We start from the raw sequence: 19,064 nt of genomic DNA, 5'->3' as shown, positions 1-19,064 counted from the left end.
GTTAGCGCTCCCCTTGATCCTGCTTAGAGGGGCTGAGCGGGCACAAAGCAGATGTGCCATCCCGCAGCTTCTCAGGAAATAAACGTGGTGCTGTAACAGACAACACGGGCGATGCTGGTTGAACACAGCAAATACCAGCCGAATTTGTAGCAAAACAAGCTTAATGGCAAGGCACAGAGATAATCTACCGGACAGCCAGGGCGGAGGGAAAGCCCCGTGGCTGAGGCCTCTGCAGCTTCAAAACCTGAATTCAAACGAGGGCAGTGGCTGTGTAGAGCAGCTCGGTTTTAAGGCGATTATCCTGTAGAGTAAGGCTTTTTTATGAATGTGCCTCACGGTTTGCATCCACCTCTGTGTGTGGCAGAGGTTTTATAACCACTTTCAGAGTCTGTGGGGAGAGGGGGACTGAAGGAGGTGATTATAGACTTCAACCTTTTTGGGTTCAGAAGTCTCTTTAATTGGACACTGCTGTAGTAGTTTGTTCTTGTTGCAAACTGCTGGTGTCTTGGTGTGCTTGTGCAGCCGTCCTCATCCCGGGTACTTGTGAGCATTTGGGGGAAGTGAAGCCAAACCTGGTCATAAGATTGTCCTCAAACTGGAAGCAAGCCCTGGAGGCTCTTGTTCGGAGGTGGCTCTCAGCACCCAGCCTTCTCTGAAGCCCAGGTGACTGCATAGTGCTCAAGGACGAGTTTGTCTCTGAACAAAAACCTTGAAACTTTGGCCGACTGCAGTACAAGTTCCAGTGCAGGCAGTGTTTAGTTTAGGTGAGCTCTGAAACGAGCCTTCTGGTATAAAGGAAGATTCATCATGCTGTCCTGGTCCTGGAATAGGAAGAGCCGAGTGGGTCACGAAATCCTGCCAGGGAGGAGTAAGGTGTCCTTCAGTCAGCCTGTTTGCTCTTCCCAAAGCAAATGTTTTTCCTGTGCACCTCTGCTGGCACGGCTGAGCCAAGTCAAGGGCTCCGTTTTCAGGGCAGGAATCCTCATTTCGTGTCCCTCTGCTGTGCTTCTTGATCCCTTCTGTGCTGTCCCTTCACTCGGGATCACCTCTGAGCCCATCTCATGGCTTTTGTGCCTCGAGTCTGGAATCTTCCTTTGCCCTTTTGTTGTTGCCAGAGGATCAAATGCGTATTATTATTATTTCTTTTCCCTTTTTCTTTTGTAACAGTTAGGAAAAACACCTTCAAAGGTTTCTCAATATGCTGATTGCCTCCTGTTTTCCCCGTGGAGTAAGACTTGGAATAACAATTCACAGATCAAAACGTTTGATCTGAGAGGAGCCCGGCTCTGCCAAGCGAATGCCTCCGAGTCGTGGAGGGGCTGCCGTGCTTTTAGTGCCTCGTCCTGACAGCTCGCTGTCCTCCTCGGCTGCCTGCACGTCTGCTCCTAACAGAGGAAGCATTTTTGGGTTCTGGTGCTGGTGTTTTTCTCAGTTTCTTTGTGTCATTGCATGTGAACTGACAGGGGGGAGAACTCCCTGGTCCCTCCCGTGCTGTGATTCCTTCTGGCCTTTTTGTTCAGCGGTGCCATGTCTGGGCTTAGCTCGTGGTTGTGTTTTTTTTCTGGCCTGAGTCTTTAATCTGACGGATCCCTGGAAGTCCCACGTGTGTTTATGGCTATGAATAATAACGAAAGGGATGCAAAGTGCTGTGTAACAAACCGGAGAGAGAAGTTAGCGGTGGCTTTTTCAGCCTGATCTCATTTCTTCCTGTGCGCTTGAGATTTCCTATTTATGGAGTGGGGGAGCATCCTTTCAGGAGGAGCAAACGGCTCTGTCTGTCCTGGTGGCTCGACTGTGGGTGTGCAGAGCTGGTTTAAGGCTGGCTGGGCAAGAGCTGTTTGTGCCCAGCAGCTCATAAATCTGCCCTCAGCCTGCCCGGCTGCAGCGATTCCGGCTCACGCGTGGATCTCAGCAGAAATGCCACCGAGCGGGAGGTGAGCAGGGTCCCCCCGGCCCCGCTGCTGCTGGAAACCTTGTTTTGTTCAGCAGGAGCAGGTCGGGAAAGGTTTGTGCTCCCAGGAGAGAAGCAGCCAGCTCTCCTGCATGGGCTGCTCTAGACGTGTGTCCCCCCCTGTCCTTCCCAGAGGGAGTCCCCTGGGGAGACTGCTTAGGATCCAGACCGCACCCGCTGCTGTCCCCGTGCTTTTGGCATCCTGACCGTGCTGGTGCCACCCTCCTGATTTAGCACAGCAGAAATCTGCTTTAATTGGGGTCTTTGTGTAGGCTTCTGTGCAAACAGCAAACCTCCCCGAGACGTTATCATCTTTGCAGATCTCCCCCCTGCCCGTGTCAAGGCTGCCTTTCCGTGTCCGCCCGCCTCGAGTGCCGCAGTCGGCGTCTCGGTGTCTCCGAGCGAGCCGCTCACACGCCTTCAGCCTCCCGGAGCCCTCCTGTTAATCACAGATGTTTCGGTGGCTCGGGTAATTGTAATTAACGGCCTCTCTGCACACTGCAGTCAGTTCGCATTTCTCACGGCTCAGGAGCTCGGGGAAGCGCGGCGCTTTCCGAGCGTCCTCACCGAAGAGCTCCGCGCTGCCGTTCGGGGCGTCCTGCGCTCACCTGCTCCCCGTGCAGCCTTCAGCTGCCCCGGTGGTGTGATGCCGAGGCTCCCGTCGTCCTGTAATAAAGAGATTCGGCTTGAAATCGATGCCTCGGGGCTCTCCCACAGGGATCTGTCTGCAAGTTAACCTTTTGATTCATGGCACTTCATAATTGTACAAATCATCGGCGGCCGCGCTGAATTCCTATTAGCTTTGGTCCATTTCCCAGGCCTGGGTCTGCATAGCAATGTCGGCGTCTGGACAATCTGCTCCCAGGATCCGCTGGAATCGATCAGAACTCTTTGAGGGGTGACTTTCACCGTGGAGACGCATTTCTGCATAACAGAACTGTTCGGGGGAAAAAAACAGTAGGGCTCTTACTCCAATTGCTCTCCCCAGGAGTGGGTCACTGCACGGAATTGGTTTGGACCCTGGTGCTCGTACGAGGGGCAAGAAAAATACAAAGCTTCTTCCCCAGACAGTGCCAGCCATTGACAAAAAACAAGGTACAGAGCCAGCACGTTGTCGTCACCCTCCAGGACGAGTGTCCTCCGTGATGAGATGTGACAGTCTGTGCCCTGTCCTTCCCGAAGGAGCGGACCCACGCCACGTGGCTGCCTCCTGCCCTCCAAGCATGAAGCTCTTCTGGTTGCAGTGCGCAATAACCGCATGGAGAGGCCTTCGTGCTCATGCAGCGTGGCAGAGGGGATGAAGAAGGAGCCCTCGTCCTGCCCACTGCCTGGGCTCAGCCCCTTGCTGCTGTCCTTGTCCTCCCTCTCAGTCGGTGTCACCATGGGAGGGCAGGGGAGGATGTTTTTTTGGGGGGTTTGAGCATCTCCTCCCGGGGCCTTGGATCCTTTCCCCTTGTTTCACGAAGGGTGCAGTGGTGAGGGGCTTTCTTTGCCAGGCTGCCTGCCCGTTCCTTGGCCCGGTGCTAAGTGTTTCTGACACGCAGCGTGCTCGGTGCCCTGGCAGCAGCTCAGGACCGCCGGGGAGAGGCTTTGTTCCAGCCTGCGCTGCCAAGGGGCTGAGCACAGCTCGGCGGCAGGAGCCCTCGTGCTGAAACCCCTCCGTCTCCGTGGGGCAGCAGGCTGCGGTAAGCACATCCACCAGGCTCCAGCTCTGCAGTACGCGACCCTTGGAGACACAGAGCCTAATAAACCCTGCTGCTCTGTCAGGTATTTTGTGCAAATAAGCACCGCTGAGATCTCCAGCCTCTTGAACATTACCCCGGCGGGTGCCAGAAGGACCTAGCGGAGGTTTTTACGCGCGGTTCACCTGCATGGAGAGCCCCCGGGCTGTCCCCAGCATCCAACCCCAATTTGGGACCCTGCCTCTCGTCCCCGTGGTCCTCAGCGTGCAGGCACCGAGCGCCCGGTGCCGCGCCGCAGCCCCTTCATCTCTATTAATAGTCACTTCCTCGCCGAGGGTTTTCATGCTTCCGTGCGCCGGGGGAAGGTTGCTTTCAAATTCCCTTCCTATCACTCACAATAAATGGCGTGTCAGCTCCGGGATAAATAGGCAAGCTGGGGAAGGCGTTGCCATAGTGACGGAGGGATTTCGGTGATTGGTATCCATGGCGATTGTTGCTAAATTCCGAGAGAGTTTTAAAACGCTTTATTTAAGAGATAATGAGAGCGCGGCTGCCTGCGGTGCGGTGGGGAGCGTGGCGTGTGTGTCCGCACACGTGCCTGCACGCTCCCAGAAGGAAGCCTCGTCGGGTGTAAGGAAGGGGGGAAAAGTTATTTTAAGGCTGTTTTGCCACGAGGAATGGTGCCAGCGAGGTGCCCTCCTACCCAAACCTGCCCCTACAGTGCCCTCGGTGGCGCCTGGCCCCAAGGGGTGACAGCTTTTCCTTGGGGACCCGGCTGGTGGCAGCTTGGGTGGTTTTTATTTTCACTTCCAGCCTGCAAACACCTGGCCTGAACACTTGGGGAAAGGTCTGTGTAATGGTGACCCTGAGCACCCCTTGCCTTCTTTCAGAGGAAATATTCACATTTTAGGCAAAGCACCCAGTGAAAGGGCTGAGTGCTAGGTTTGGTTTAACTTTTGTATCTCAGAGGTCGGTATTTGGAGGTTTGGGAGGATGTCCTGCGTTGGGGACCAGCCTGGGTGCTGCGGGGGCTTTCTGGAGACTCCTGCTGCCACCCTGCTTAGCTCCTGCTGCGAGACGACAGCGGCGAGAGGCGTGCACGACCCGATGTGCTCAGCCCCGACCGGCCGCGTGAGCCCCGCTTCGCCTGCTGCTGAATCACGGCAGCTGATGTAATTTGGGGGGCAGGCGTCACCAAGGGCAATGCTTTGTACCTGCTTGAGATATTCAATTACTTCCTATCTCTGATGGAAACGCAGCCTCGGTTCGATGTCTCGGTGCCCAAAGCAAGCAGCGCCGGAGCGTGGCAGCTGTTGAGGATAAAAAGCTGCCTGGCATTTTGGGACAGACTCTGGGGCAGAGGGGGGCAATGTGCCCGAGCCCCCCCAGGCAGAGGTGCTTTTTGGGGATTGTATCAACTCTGGCACACGCTAAATTTGATTTTTTTTTTTGGTATTTTTTTGTCATTTGGAGCCGAAAAATGAAGCGCGTGTGAGCGATCGTTACCGAATTCGCCGAGTTCGTTAAAGGATCTCTTCGTTGGCCAATTTGCACAACTCCCGTTCCAGGCTGCTGGGCATGATAAAATGCGGCCGTTCGGCCTGTCAGGGAGATAATTGGTTGGCATTATGAATCATAAAAGTATGGTCCCCCCTGGAATTTTATCCTGACACTTGATTTAATTTTTCTTGACACCACATCCATTACACCGCGTCGGCCTGCTCTTGATCGCTGGATTTGCAGCTCGCGGTGAGGACCGAGCCTTACTTACAGAGCAAAGCTGCTGTTAGCGGGAGGCTTTGCTCCGTGCCAAGGAAGCCCTTTCTCCTCTTTTGAGGAAAATCAGCACAAAGCTGAAACCCCACAAAAGTGCCAGGGGGAAGGCGGGATGCGCCCTCCTGCCTGCAAACGCCCTGCGAGCCTGCGGGGACGGGAGGTGGGAAGGGCTGCGCTGACTGAACTGCCAAATCCACTTGGAGCTAACAGATTATCCCGAGCTCTGTTGGAGGGAAAAGGAGTCGGTTATTGGTTTTACCCAGCCTTACTCGATATTGATGTGCTCTAGCATGAGGTGACAGTGTGAATTCTGCTAAGGTGACTGCTGCAAAAACGGGGGAGACCCTTCGCATGGTGGTGGTGTGGTCCCCTGCCCACGATAACTGGAGGGATGGGATGGGATGGGATGGGATGGGATGGGATGGGATGGGATGGGATAGAACGAGACATGGAGCAGGGATCTGCTGGGTCCCCAGGGCCCCCCGCAGCTCCCCTCCCTCCTGGCACACCCGCCTCTCGCACAGCCTGGTAATTAGCGCGAGTGTAGGATCCTATTAATTGCAGCAATTGTGATGTTTAGATTTCTGGGTTAATTGGTAATATCTGCTGTAACATTTTTTCCCTCCGGATATTTTTGATCGCAGTAATTAACCTCCCCCGTTCGGCGGGGCAGGCTTTCAGCACTTTGCTCTCCAGCCACCCGCAGCCAGGATCCTGGGGGGGCACCTTCTTCTGCATCAGGGCACCCCATGCACCCACGGCAGGATCTGGCCAGGCTCTGCTATGGGACATGGCTTTTATCCCTTGGGATAAGCGTGTCTTGTTGTCTCACCTTGGTGACATGAAGGGGCTACATGTCCCCGTGCTGCTGGGAGCTGCTCCAGGAATCCCCTCGCCCAGGGGCTGAAGCAGAGGAATTCCCATGGCAATGGGACCGTGGCCCACGAGGAGCCAGACGCTGTCCCTCAGAGATCCCCAATGTGCTGAGCTCTCCGCTCACCTCTGGGCACGTCAAGAGGATGGCTGAGAAATGCACACAGGGGTTGTACTGCAGAGACCTGGGGGGCTTGGGGCAAATCTGCCTCCTCCACACATTTATTTGAATTATCCGCAGGAAGCACAGCACAGCAGAGGCCACGCTGACTTGCCTTTGATCCGGCTAATAAAGCCACTGCCATGCTGCGCGTTTTTAGGAGGCTGGCTCGTTACAGCTTCGCTTCCTTATTATTTCTGCAGTGACAAATGGGAGCTGGAGATGGGACTGCGAGTGCCAAGCCCAGCTGTGTAATTACAGCGCCCTTCCATTTCCCCAGTCCTCTCCAGCAAGGCTGGCAGTAAACGATGATGGATGTCTCGCTCCGGCTGCTGGCCGGGGCTGGGGATCGGGAGCTGGGGAAGGAACGGGGTTTGTAAAGGTCAGCGTGTTGGTCCCGCGCTGCTTCTTCCTGCCCTATCACACCAACTGGCACGGAGCTGTGAAAGCCCAGGCTTTTGGCAGGTTTGCTCTTAACGTGCTGCTGCTATCCTGAACTGCTTGCTCATCGATCACGCAAACGGCAGCTGGCTGCTGGCACCCAGGGCAGGAGGACTTTGGGCAGGCAGCGGTGCGAGGGGCAGCGCGAAAGGCAAGAGAGGCGTGAAATCAAAGCCTCAAATATTCCAGAATATCTCTGTTTTTGAAGGAGCCCAAAGCAGTATCCCACTTTTTCTCAGGAACACCCTCTTTTGAATCCCTCCCTGTGCAGCTGCCCGTGTCCTGGGTGTGAGCTGGGTGCCCAAGCATCTCCACCCGGGGCATTTTGTGTGCCACCAACACACGTTTGCTTTTTAAGAGACATTCTCCTGCTGGGCAGCAGCCAGGAGCTATAGCTAGGGAGGGCAACGGGCAAGCCTGGCAGCTGGAGGGTAAAATGCTCCATTTGTGCTCCTTGTGCTTTCAGCAAAATCCTGGACAAAAGCCTGGGATCTTCAAAGGCGCTGAATGCAGACGGCTGCAGAGCTTCCGAGGCACGGCTCTTCGTTTCCAGCAGGCTGGGGTAGCATCCTTTGAAAATCCCAGCTTAATCCAAGGCAAGCCACAGCTTGCTTTATATTTTAATTGGTGCCTTATCCATCTTCTATTTTAAATTAGATGAAAAGCTGAAACCTGAGGCGCAGCTGTATGGCGTGGGCTGGACCAGCGGCTCACCGACCCTGCCCCGCACCGCGCTGGCAGGACCATAATTTATCAGGGGATTATCCTTCATAATCGCCTTTTAGAATAATTTGGGTGAAAGCGATGCTTCTTTGTGATGTTTCCCTTCCCTGCTGTTGGCAAAGCAACAGAAGGTGCAGGTCAGCTCCGGGTGGGTACTGGCAGGGCCCGGGGAGCTCTTGCTGGGGGATGAGGGACCGAGGCCGAGGCCTTGCTCTGTGGATTTGGGGTCAGCCTCTGGGTTTGATTTCTCACCACAGCAGTACCCATATGGAAATTGCTTCTTTGTGCAGTTTAAGCAACTTGTGAGGACCACGGGGCATTTGCCCCCAACACTCCCCACTCATGGCCACCCCTCAGCCCATCTGGCTGGAGAAACGATCGCTCCTCGTCCTCACCACACCACATCTTCCCCAAGGAAAGCCAAGGACAAAATCCTTTCTCCCTACCTGGACAATAATCGCAGCCCGCTTTCGGCAGGATAAGTGATTGATTACGAAGCGAGTGGGAGTAATTCTTGACTGTCTTGGTTATTGACTTTGCAATGATCCCGCGATTATTATTGTTTTTTAGTTAGTGCTGCGAGGTGCGAGCGGAGCTGCCTGTGGATGCTGCGGGCCGCCCTGCCAGCCCTTCATCATCCCAGTCATTAGCACTTTGCCGGCTTTTCCATTTTCATTATTTTATATTTTTACAGGAAATTTGCCTCCCCCCGCCTGGAGTAAGCTAAAACGATGTTGCAAACTGACTTGGCAAACGCCTAATTAACTGCAGCGATTAATACAGCGGGCTGGAGGGAGCTCTGTGTGTGGAGGCCAACCGGAGCGGCTCATGGCGGGGGCTGCGGGCACCGCTTTGCCATCAGGCCCAAATCTCAACAGCAAGGGGCTGCAGAGCGCCGAGGGGCTGGAGGGGAGGCTGCTGTCCCTCTGAGCCTTCCAGGAGCTGCTTTCTGGCCAGGCCTGCCTGGTTTTCTGCTCCAGTGCCACCTCCAGGGCTTGGAGGTGCTGGGTCGCAGACACTGAGGCAACTCGGCCTGTGGAGCCTCGCTCCAGCACCAATTTGGGTGCCTAACACAGGGGACATGCCCTTCATCTTCCTCCCTCACAGTTTTGCCTTGTGGGAGGCTGGAAGGGCTGCAGGGGGGACCCAGGGGACCGTGTCCCTGTCCTGCTGGTTTTCACCCCAAATCCAGCCCTGTGCAAGCCCCCTGCCTCTGCTCTATCCCCCCCTGCAGGCCTTGGAGCTCTTCTGTTGGGCTGCGCTCAGCAGGCAGTGACTTTCCCCTCCCCATGGGGGTCGCAGCACATCAGAGGGGTTTTGTGAGGAGACAGAGGTGGCAGCCTGCCTGCGGGAGCAGGAGGAACCAGGGGCTCAGTCTCTCCTTCCCCCGGAGCCGCTGCTGGTGGCCGGGAGCGCCCACACACTTATGTCGGCCTTGGTGTGGCGGTAGGCCTTGCCGGGGACGTATTTTGGGGGCAGCCCCCTTGTACAGCCCCAAAAGGGGGCTCTAATCCAGGATCTGCGTGGTGGCTGCTTGCAAAGACCGACCCCAGTGTCTGCAGTGTCCACGGATCCAGCAGCAGCAGCCTCCCTGCCACCTGGGGCCTGTGCCCTCCCTGAGCCCTCCCTCGTGCTTGTCTGGTTTTTGGTTTTTGGTGCCCAGCAGAGTTTCTAACACTTTCCTCTTCCGAGCCTGCTGTTTCTCAGTCGTTTGTTGCAGAGCTCGCTGCTGATTTCCCGGGAGAGGAAGAAAAACTCGGGCAGAAATACGGGATGGAAAAGAGCTGTCGCCGGGCACAGCCACTGCAGGGGCTGGGGCACTGCTGGGAGCTTGGAAGCAGAGCGATGTGTGTGCCTCCAGGTACGGTGGGAGGAGAGAGAAACCCGAAATTACTCTCACCAGATGTCTCCCCTCTCCCCAGCACTCCATGGGAATGGCTTTTAAGGCCAGAAGGAATCTTTCGGTGGGAGCTCCGGCGTTACCCTGGAATAAAGCACTGCCCTAAGTGGAGCAGATCCACGGGAGGAAAACACAACTGAGCTCAGCTTTGGGGAGCCAGCTTCTTATTTAAACCCATCCAGGGAGAGTGAACGCACCCCAGTGCTCGCAGGGCTGGTCCTGCTCCATCGGAGCCTCGTGGGACCCCTTATCACCCCCTTATCTGATGGCTCACGGGGTTGTGAGGCTTCCTCCCCTCTCCGATGCCTGGGCAGCTGCTAAGCAGCTGTTTAGAGGTCTAACAGGTTCGGTGTTGATTTTTATATCGTTCCAGCTTCTTCATCAAAATGTCATCCGCAGCGGCATCTGACGCCCGGTTGCATTGGTAAACTAATTTTGGAGGCTCATAAAAGGATCAGGTTGGTTTAATGAAATCTGCTTTTCATAAACCCGTGGTGATTGGCACTAATTAAATTTCACCTCTTCATTAAGTGAGGCCTGTTTCAAGCTATTCCGTTGTTTTGCCTGGCTTCAATGTCAGCCCAACGAGTTCGCAGATGACACGGATTGTTTTCACATACAGGAAAATAAATATCAGTGCTGCGGTTTAAAGTAGCATTTCAAAGATCTCTCCCATGATCCCGGACATAAAAAGGCAAAAGTACCAATCTAGAAATAGCTCCTTGGGCAGCTCTTTAAAAAGGTTTTGCTTCAATTGCTCCAGATCTTGCTGCATTTTAAAGCCTTTAACACTGATAATCTCCATTTATTGGCTTAGCGTGGTTCATGGTGCAATCTGAAATGTCTCATCGCGCTATGGCGTGAATGCATCTCCTAATTCTTCCTCTTCCATACTAAATAAACCCGATTTTTCAGCATTATTGTTGGCACTTGCAGCCCAGCTGTTGCCTCCCAGGCGGAGGCTGTTTCCTGGGCTGCCTCGTGCCCGATGGTGGTGGCTGCAGGTTCCTCGCCGAGCGCCTCCTGCTCTCCCCGCCTGAGATCTGGGCCACTGGCATCCGTTCGGTTCTGTACCTTGCAGTCAAAAAATAAATAAGTCGTAAAGCCTGGTTATGCTTTTCTTCTGTGTTAGGCTTTAATGAATTCCTTTCCCTGCTGTGCCATTGTGGCTTTTTCAATAATTAAGTAAATGTCGGTGAGCAGTGCCCAGTTCTCGCCCCTTCTCTTTTTGGTTAAATTGCTTCTTCTGGCTGATGTGGTGCTCGTGCCTCCAGCTTCTGCTCCCTGCTGTTTTAAAGCTGAGAGCAGAATGAGCATGTGAGGCTTCCCCAGCTCAAACTGGGGGAGCTGAGCATACCAAAGGGTGTCACCATGCCATATTCATTCCTGTGTCCCATCCCTCCACGAGTCACCACACAGGGGCATGATGCAGAGCCCAGATCGGGAACCCTCTCGTGCCTTCAGAAGCCATCAGGCATCAATTTTAGAGGTGCCTAGGAGCTGAAGTGGGGCTTGCGGGGCTTTGGGGGAAAATGATGGCAAATTTTGGGAGGGAGAACAGCACAAACATCTGAATTCATGTCCAGCAGCTTCAGGGAGGTGCCTGCATCCCCGTCTGCAAGCACGGGGAGGTCTGGGTGCGGCGCAGGGTGCGAGCGCAGCAGCGAGTGTGCAGGGGCGTGCAGGCACAGCAGGGGGCTTGCTGACAAGCACATCCTACAGAACCCGCCTCTGGCGAGCATTTTTATGCCTGTAGATTATCCTCCTGTGGTGCGTTTGGGAAGCGGTTAGCGGATCGTTTTATGGGGGAGAAAAAAAAACCATCTCCTTTGAGAGGACGTGTTATGTTTCTTAAGCTGCGCTGGGAGAGCTTTGAGCGCACTTCCAAAGTGATTTGCTCTGCAGTGCCACGCTGGGTTTGTTCCCCTCTTTTTTTTTTTTTTTCCTTTTCTTTTGGGGCCAAAGGAGAAAGGGAGAGGAGGAAGAGATGCTTCAGCCCGTTGGGCTGAACAACAGACTTTGGGGATGCCAGAGGATTTCGGGCTGTGCTCTGGTGAAGGTGTTGCAGCCCCCCTGCCAGGCTGGCCCCCCACATGCTGTGCCAACCCCTTGGGCTTGGAGGCAAGGTGCAGGGCAGCACAGGCCAGGCTGTAAAGGAAAAAAATAAAAAAATAAAAAAGCAAGCTGCAGAAGAACCCAATTTCCTTTCCCCTCTTGCTTGCTGGTTTGCTTCAGCCCCCTCACTGCACTGCGGAGCAGGTGGACGCGTGCGGTCCTTCTGTCTCCTGCTCCTGTACGATCCCACAGGCATGCCTTTTGGGTCGTTTCTTTTCAATTCTTCTGAGTGGGGAGGCTTCAATGAATTTTAAATAAGCTCTTGAAGCTGTGCGCTAGAACCTAACGAGGCAGAATAGCAATTATGCTGATGTAAATGAGGAGTAGCTGCAGGGAGGGAAAAGGGTGGCGTGGGGTTGAGGCTGGTGTGGAGAGATCGGGACCCAGCTGCGTGGCGGGGGCAGAATTAAAGCTGTTTCCTTCGGGTGGTGGTCGGGGCTGTTATAAAATGAAGAGTATGAAGAGTACGTACTTGGAGGAGATGCCTACAAGGGCAGCAGCTGGCAATGCAGGTGGTCTGTGATGTCTCTGGGCAGAGCCAGGGTGCTCAGAGCTTGGCTGTGGGGTCCTTTTTGGGACCTCGTGTGCTGCTTTTTGTCCCTGCTGCTCTGTCTCTGGACACCTCCGTCTGCACCGGTGGAAGGAGCAGCCCTGGCTGATGCCATCCTGCAGGCTGCTGCGCCAAAACCCCGGCCTTCCTGCAAAGGCCCTGTCCCCATCAACTCAGGTCAGAAAATGAGGGCTGCTGATTTTCCTTGTGAGAGCCCTGCCTCCTGCCAGCTCGATGGGGCCATTAATGTTGTCTTCATCCTGGCCGCTTGGGAGCTGAAGACCATTTAGCCCTTCTAAATTTCCTCCACGTTGTTTGCGTTTCAGCTCCATTTTCTCTCTCTTAAGCTCCATAGTGCTTGCTGCCTTCTTTCACGTAGCAATTAAAACCCTTAAGTGCAAACGTAGGTGCAGGCACTCACCAGTCCTGGGGTCACCCATCGCTGCTTCAGCTCCTTCCTGCCAGCTCTGGGAAGGGAACCTCTTGCTTTTTATAGCCAGCTTTGGTAGCGCAGAGCGAAATTCCTGGGATCTGGGTGGCTGAGGAGCTGCGCTGAACCCCTCCTGGCAGTGTGAGGGCGGTGCGAGCCGGCTGCAGCCCCGGTGCCAAATGTTGCGGGATGGTGCAAAGCCCTCAGCCGTGCTTCTCGGGTCTCCTCCCTGCCCTGGGGCTGTCACAATTTTGGCTCTTTGCTAAACGGAGCAGACAAGCGCTGCTCAGAGCTGCCATGCAGACAGACGTCCTCAAAGCGTGCGGTTTCCCTGGGTGCCCAATTCGGCTGTACCAGGGCTGGGTGTTGACTGCACGATGAGACTCAGAGGAGCACAAAAAATCCTCTCTTTTGGTTGAAATCCACCATGCTGTGGCATGGGGTTGGGGGTAACTCGGCACCATGGCTGGCTGCTCCTTGGCACACGGGTTGGGGATGTTGATGGGGAAGGATGGCCAAAATGGGTTGGAGAGGGTCTCTTCTGAGCCTGCTTGCCCCAGAAAAAGCCAGGTTTGTGTGGCTGCCCTGTCCTTGTGCTGCTCCAGCACAGTGTGAGCTGTCAGGCCACTTGATGAAGCACCGAGGGTTTTAAAGGTAATTAAAGTTCCTGCGAGTCGCTGCGCTCAAGCAGCGAGGCAGGCGTGCGCCTGCACGGGGCCGGCTGCAGCTGGGCAGGGAGCGGCCGGAGGAGGCAGCAGAAAAAGGCAAAATGAGCATTTAACTCATTTTGGGGAAAAAAAACGAAGCCAGGCGATGCTGCAAGGAGTGCCTCGAGGCAGAGGGGCAGGGGGCTGTGGGTGGGAGGGGGCCGGCACGCAGCCTGGCTGCTGTAAAAGTGCCGCTTCCACCACGTCCCCGACTTCTGTGCTTTTAATTCAGTGGCCGATGCTGCAGCAGATAAATCCAGGGCAGGTTTGTAAATGCTGCATTGCTGGCAGCCAAAACACAAATATGCCCTGAACTGCTGCCAAGCAGGAAGAAGCAGAAAAAAAAAAAAAGCTCCGTGTCGGGATTTACAGCCCTGGAAAAGAGGAGGCTGCCGCAGCCGGCTCGGGCGCACCGGGAGCTGCTGGCCCTGCCCCAGGCTCTGCTCCTGGGGGGCACGAGGAGAAACCCTGAGCTGGCTGCCCACAGCACCAAGGGGGTCCTGGAAAGGGAAACCCCTGGGAGGTTTTCCTATGTGGGTGCAGAAATCAGAGGGACCAAAAGCTGGGGAGAAACCCAGAGATGTCTGTGGGGCCATGGCGGATGCTCCGCTCTGTGCGTGCCGCTTCGCAGCTGACCTTTGGGGTCGATCCGGAGGTGTTTTGTCCTGCGGCGGGCTGCGGGGTGCTGCTCTGTGCGGCTCGTTTATCTCGCTGCCAAGGCACATAACGATGCAGATAACGGGGATCGATTCGGCGGCGCTGGCGGCAGCAGCAGCAGGGCCCTGCCTGTCCCCAGGTGTCACCGCGGGGGCACGGCCGGCAGCACGGGGCTGGGGTCGGTGCTGGTGTGGGTGAGGAAGGGGCTGAGCTCCCCAAATAGCCCAGGTTTGAACCCCTGGGAGGGAATTACGAATTATGGTCAGGTTTTGCATGGAAATTCAGGTTAGATTTTACAGGCGCACGGGTGGGCACAGCTCAGCGACCACATTGGCAGCTCCTGCCCCCACTTGGGGTTATTTTAGGATCTTTTTCTCCCTCTGCCTCAAGGGGAGGTGGCTGCATGCCAGGCAGGACCCGGCACCAAGGAGGCTTTTGCCAAAGCTTTGACTTTGGGGACGTGCACGTCTCCAACTGGGTCACCTCCTGCCCGGAGCCGTGTCGGAGCTGGAGGGAGCTGTGGGATTTAGGCCACCCATCAGGACACACCGTGGGTCACAGGTGTCCCTGAGGGGCTGTCACCGGGATGCTGTCACCGGGATGCAGCACGGCCACAGATTTATAGCCACCACGGTGGGCTGAAGGGGGATGGAGGAGGATTTGGGACTTTGGTGGCTCTCCTGTGGTGGCAGGCGAGAGGAAATCCTCACCCAGCCGTGCGCGTGCGGGCGCATCCAAGCACTCCTGGAAATCAGGTCACTTGAATCCGTTCCTGGAAGAACAAGCCGGTTTTAACAAACCTTTCTGCAATTAGCAGCTGTGGGAGCAGCTTGGCACGGCGGGAGGCAGCTCCTGGCACTGGGGCGGGCTGGGGGCAGCCCCACAGCTGCCTCCGACCCCATTGCGCCCAGTGGGGAAGGCACCGGTGGGGCTGCCTCTCCAGCCAGCTCCCTGCAAGCCTGGGAGGCTCCTCGTCGTGCTCAGAGCTATCTCCTGATGGGGAGCAGATAACCGGGGTGGAAGGAGCTTTTTTTTCTCGCAGCGAGGCCAATCCTTGCAGCCTTCCACCGCTGCCAACATTTGGTGCTGTTGGCACCAAGGCGCTGGCTGGAGGCGCGGCGTGTCGAAGCCCAGGCAGCTGCTCCTGCCGGCTGGGTTTGTTCCCTTCTGCCACAGCTCCCATTTTCCCGGGGGGAGGCAGAGGCAGGGCTGGCTCCTCACCTGGAAGCTTGTGAGCCTGGATGGGGATGTGCACGGATTTACAGCCGAGGGTCTCCCGGTTAATGGCACCGAGCGTGGGTGCGAGCTCAGTGCCAGGCACCATTTCTCAGCCTGCAGTGAGTGCTTTGTATTCAAGAGTATCCAAACCCTGGGAGTTTTTTTTTTTTCGTTTTAGCAGCAGTGAGACAGCCCCACGGCACCGAGGAGCAAAGCAACTGGTGCTGGCACGTCTCTCCTGCAGAGGAGCTGCAGGTGGTGCTGAGGACACTCACGCACCAGCCTCCTGCTTGATCCCCTCCAGGTGCTCCCTGCCTGCCTCTGCCTGGCCTGGTGGCGCAGGATCTCTGCAGGCTGCTCTTACGGCAGATTTTTTGGGGCAGAACAGCCCGTCTGCAGCTCGTGAGCTGCTCTCCTTGTCCCTCCGTGCTCAGCCCCAGCTCCGTACCACGTGAGAAACTGCTACTGCCGCTTCCATTGGTAAAATCCAAGCTGCTCGCCCGGCCGTGAGCAGTGAGCGATGCCCTGCAGCCCTGCTGGGGGGAAGAAGGAGCAGGAGAGCAGGGCCCTGTGTTTCCAGGGGTCTCCCTGGTGGCTTTGGGGCTGGGGACAGCCGCCAGCAAAGCCCCTGTGCGGTGGTACAGGGCTCACGATGCTGTTTCGCCTGGGCTCGATGGCAGTATTGATTTCCCAGCTTGTTAAACACGCTGCTTGCGCTGGAAGAGCTCCCTGCTCGCTCAGTTCTGCCCGTGGCAGTGCAGTGCTGGTGGCTCAACCTCCGCACTGCCATGGGAGAAACAGATTTTGGGGTGGTCAGACCCATATGGATTCAGATTCATATGGAAAAGGGAGCGAACACAGCATGGGGAGAGGTCTCCGTGCAATCTGCTGCCCCCAGCACGTTTTTGGGCACAGGGAGGGGACCTCAGCCCTGGCTCCCTGGCTCCCAGGGGACGATGCTCAGCCCCTTAGGTTTCAGATATTGTTGTTTCCCCTCTCTCCAAACAAGGGGCTTTCTGCCTGGGTTGACAAAGCAGACCTGCTTCGGAGCCCCTGAAAACCCCAAGAGAAACAAGGAAGGAATAAACCCAGGAGGACGAGACCCAAAGCGCCGTGCCGGAGAGCCCTGGAGGTGGTGACATGGGGCTGGCACCCGGTGCCACCGAGGTGCCACCCAACGGGTCTGGGCATGGGATCATCTTCAGGAACAGGGCTTGGTGTGGGGAAACACGGGTGCTGCACCCACCCCAGGTGCCCGTGACGTATTTTGGGGCTGTGGGGTCAGTGCGTGCGCAGACGGGGTCGCAGCCACCCTCTCGCACCCCTTCCCCTCCGGCTGGCGGCTGCGGCAGCCTCCGGCCGTGGGGAGCGGGGAGGGGAGGGAGAGGCTCTATTTTAATGCACCGCTGTGGGTTGGTGACCTAGAAAAGCAGCTCGCGGAGCAAGAGTGTGAAGTCCAACCTCCCCCGCTGCGAGCGGCGCTGCCGTGCCGCCGAGCGCGGGGTGACCTAAATAAAGCGCTGGGGGAGGCGGCGGGGGGGTGCCCCTCTGCAGAACCCCCACCCCGGGACACGGGGGCACCCAAGGGCCACGTCCATGGGTCCCCAGAGGGGACAGGAGGTGGGTGCCAGCAGCAAAGCCCTGTGGTGGCTGGGACTTGGGGGACACCGGTGGTCCCTGGGCCATCCATCGGCGTTGCCAGCAGCGACGGCGCTTGGTTTTCGGGGAGGTGTTGGCAGCGCTGTAGGGAAGCTTTGCCACGAGTTGGCGGGTCGGAGGGGAGGCAGAGCTCGGTGCTCTCCTCTTCTCAGCGTGGCCTATCAGACATCATTTCAATAATTCAGAGCTCGCAGGCGTGCGCTCTGTGCAGGCTCCAGGCGGAAACGCAGCCTGGGTATTCGCAGCCGAAAGCGGCGAGTTTCGGGGCTGCTGCACCCAGCCGAGCGGAAGCTACGGCAATTAATTAAATCAGTAAATAAGTTCTACTAATCCCATTAACAAAAGAGGAGCTGGAGATTAAATCTTTCATGGCACTTACTGCAAAATTAATGCAGCCAGTCTTTTAGGAAATACATTCTTCCCCTCACCTCACCGAGGATAATAGTGCCGTTATATAGGACAGAGCGTTATCAGGAATGAAAAATGAATGTAAAACTAGCACATATCTTATTAAAAGAGTGTAATGAGCTGGCTGCGGTGCCTCCACGATCGAACGGGGCTGGCTGAGCCCGGGGCTGTGCAGTTTTGGGGGCTGGGGGCTGTGGCTCCTGCCTGCCCTGTGCCACCGGGGGCTGTGGGTAGGGGGAACGGGGTGCCCCGAGGTATTTGGGGTTCCCCTTTGGGCTTCCTCTTGCTGTGGTGGGGAGCAGGTTGGGGAGGGTCTCCTGGGGCTGGGGGGATGCTGGGGGGCTTTGGTCGTTTGGCAGCCCCGTGTGAGCCTGCTGGTGACGTGCTCTGGTCATTCCTGCGAGGTTTTAGGTTCTGCATCTCCTGGTGCAGGACCTTGGGATCACACCCGTCAGGTTTATGTGTGGGTCATGGTGCTTCAGCAAGGGCAGAGCAGTGGCCGCAGGCCAGCTCCTCACCGGCTCCTTTCCTCCTCTTCTCTTTCAGTATTTGGAAAGATTGATGAAGAGCTGTTGAGCTGACCACGGGGCAGGGGGACAGCAAATTCCCTGGCACCAGCTCTCGGAGCAGCGGGGTGTCCCCATGACCCCCCGACACCTGAATCAAGTGGCAATGGGGAAAACTTTCTTTCCTTTTAAAATATATAAATATTAATTATTATTTTTTTGCAATTCCAGTGCTTTACCCATGGGAAGGAGCATCCCCGGGAGGGTGGCGGGGCTGAGAGAGCTCTGCTTTTCCAGAGCAACCCCGTGCCACGGTGCAGGGCTGAGGTCTGGCACCCGCCTCCGCCCCCTCTCCATCGCGTCCCGCTGTGCCTGCCTGCCTGCCAGCCGTGCTGCATGACCCCGATGTGTCAGGGGAAAAGCTCCAGTTCCCTTCCACCAGGGAGCAAAATGCCTGTAAAACACCATTCTGCAAAAAACGCCTGCGCTGAGCGCATCCCCTGCTCCCCGCAGGGACGTCGCGGGGGCGCGACCCACGGAGGTGTCGTTCCTGCGCCACCGTCACCCCCTCGGGAGGGGCTCAGCGCTCCCGGATCTGCCTGGAGGTTTCGTAGGGTTGGCAGAACGAATTTGTCATGTTAGGGGTGGTGAAACACGCACGTGGAGAGCTGAGGCACCCAGGGGTGTGCGGGGTGGGGGGAGAGGGTTTTGGCCACGGCACCCGCTGCATTTGGGGTTCGGCACAGCTCGGCCGTGTCCCAGGCACCCAAAACCGGGCACACTCGGGTCTAATTTTGGCAGGTGCCTCAGCTTTCCCCATGCTGACCCTTCCCCTGGAGGCTCTGAAGGACAAGCCGTGGTGGTGGCTGAGCGCTAATGAAGGTGGGAGGTTAACGAGCCCTCAGGGGCAGCACCAATGCGCCTGGGTCCGAGCGCACAGGGCAGGAGCTGAGGCTGCTCTCACGGGGCTGTGTTGTGGCACAGGCAGCTCGGGGGATTTGCTGTCACCTCTGGGGGACCCATGGGTGGTGACAAGCTTGGGAAGAGCTCAGATTTGAGTGATTTTCACTCACTTTGCTGGGTGAGCGAGCTGCCAGCAGACCCCACCAGGGTTTGGGGCTGCGCACTGGGGGCTGCTCCTGTTCGGGGGGGGGTTCCCCAGCTCAGGGTTTAGCAGCAGCTGTGAATTCGCTCTGGGTTTCTGTGTGCCCGACCTCTGAGAGTCCAGAGGTTTCCACGAGAGCCTCGGAACTGCTTCTAATTGGGATTAGAAGAAAAAAACATTTTATAAACTCCCGTTCCTTTGCC

This window comes from Anas platyrhynchos, chromosome 16 (genome assembly GCF_047663525.1).
Source record: "Anas platyrhynchos isolate ZD024472 breed Pekin duck chromosome 16, IASCAAS_PekinDuck_T2T, whole genome shotgun sequence".
Lineage (NCBI taxonomy): Eukaryota > Metazoa > Chordata > Aves > Anseriformes > Anatidae > Anas > Anas platyrhynchos.
The sequence above is the reverse complement of the archived record's forward strand: the minus strand, read 5'-3'. Positions refer to the sequence as shown.